We start from the raw sequence: 2,115 nt of genomic DNA, 5'->3' as shown, positions 1-2,115 counted from the left end.
GTGGACGTAGCACATCACATCAATGTGTAAGCCACATTAAATTTCTGTGTCTTGCGTGAATCTGTTCATTTTTTTAAGGTCAGCAATATAATTAAATTAAAATAAAATAATATGAGTACATGGAGCTCCAACCGGAGCCCTATAAAAACGATAGAACTGAGGTCTTCCTCCCCACCTTTGGCATTGCCATCAACAAAGAGGACGACCCCAAAAGTAGACAATCGATCAAATACTTAAGAAAACCTATAACGTGGCTTTCCTTCGCATCCCAACATATATCTTCTATTGTAAACCGTGGAGGAGCATCCTAGAATGAAGTTTCTCTATTAGCCGTTGTATGCTAGATCATCAACCTCCATAGTGATTTCATAGAAACAATGTGAAATATTCCAATTAATCTTAGTCAGATAGCTCTTATAAAATAACCAACATTGATGAAAATACCATGGAATCCTTTCATTCTTGACCAATTAATCTTAGTCTCTGAAGATCCCACCAGCGCCAGTGTAATACCCCGCTTCTTAAACCCGGTCTGATTTCGCGGTTGAACCGGTTTAACCATGCAGGAGCCGAACCAGAGGAGATTAGAGCGGGTTCCTTATGGGCTATGATGACACGGGTGACCTTAAACACCAGCTGGCCCGACAAGTCCGAGCCAGTGCCAGAAGAGACGGGAGTGCCCAAACCGTGTACGTGCACCTACCATAAGGCTATGTACGGATAAAACAGGTATTATATCCATATTTTAAGGTATATACGTATGCTACATCGTATTCTTGGGGTGGGGTTCGTGCCGAGGTCCGAACCCGGTCAAAATCCCAAGTTCTGGCTCTCAGGTGGGTAGGACAGGTGGGTGCACCCACCTGAGTGACCCATCCAAGTGCACTATTCACTTAATTAGGAATGGTATATATAAGGCTTTATGAATTTCTTTTCTTTCCCCCCGTACGTTGGTGAGGAAAGTAAAGAGGAGAGAGAAAAGAAAGGGAAGAAGAAGGGAAGAGAAGGAAGAGGAAGAAAGGAAGGATTTCAGTGGCGCCGAAGCTTGATCTTCTCATTCTGGTGCCGGAAGAGTGATCTTCAACTCTAGATCTACAGTTGGAGGTAAGAAAAGTTGGGTTTTATGAACATTCACCATATCCAAGCTTCAAAACCCTTGATTCGAGTGTGGTTTCTTGAGAGCTTGTAAATATCCTTTGAAATGATGAATCTAAGGTTTAATAGATGATTTATGTGTTGATCTTGGAGGATTTGAAGAGATATTGACAAGGTGGAAAGAACATTGTGGGTTTGAAGCGATTTGAAGGGTTTGAAGTCGTTCTTGAGCAAAGAAGGTAAGATGGTTTTCCCTCACTTGAATCTAACCTAGATCTAGGTTAGAACCATCCTATAGGACCTTGAAGGTGTGAAGAATGGGTGGGGAAAAGCCCCATTTGATTCCCCAAAGAATGGAGAAATGGGGAAGAAACAGTGTCTTTTCCGCCAAGACCGGTGGGTACAACCGGTGGGCTCCTACCCGCCTGTGGGTACCCACCTGAGAAGGCAGGGGGCCTTCAGGCCCAACCGGCGGGTACCACCGGCGGGTACAACCGGCGGGCCCCTACCCGCCGGTCCTAGCAAGGGGTCCCTGGCCCAACCGGTGGGTACCACCGGCGGGTACAATCGACGGGCCCCTACCCGCCGGTCCCAACCGGTGGGTAAAACCGGTGGGTAGACAGCCCACCTGTCTGACCCACCCGTGTGGCCCCGAAGGTGATCCTTATGTCCGATCGAACCCAAATCGGACGGGTGACCTTCTTTTGACGTTCTAAACACGATTTTGACATCGGATTTCATTAATTTTGATTCTAAAATGGTGAAGTACTAACCCCGCTCAATTATGTTAGGTTCACCAAATCCTACCCGATTCGCTCCGGATCTCACCCGTACCGAACGGGAATCCTTGTACGCTACAAGTAAGTGGGGAGAGGACGTTTGGCCTTGTTTCAAGGCATTTGTTTGGCATTCATATAACTATATCTAATCTAGTCATGTCATCATGAATATGCTATATAGATTAGTCATTCCACACATTGATGTGCATATATGCTATGTTTACTTTTCAAATGCCAATTG

The sequence above is a fragment of the Macadamia integrifolia genome, chromosome 11 (assembly GCF_013358625.1).
Source record: "Macadamia integrifolia cultivar HAES 741 chromosome 11, SCU_Mint_v3, whole genome shotgun sequence".
NCBI classification, from domain to species: Eukaryota; Viridiplantae; Streptophyta; class Magnoliopsida; order Proteales; family Proteaceae; genus Macadamia; species Macadamia integrifolia.
Note: the sequence above shows the minus strand (reverse complement) of the source record.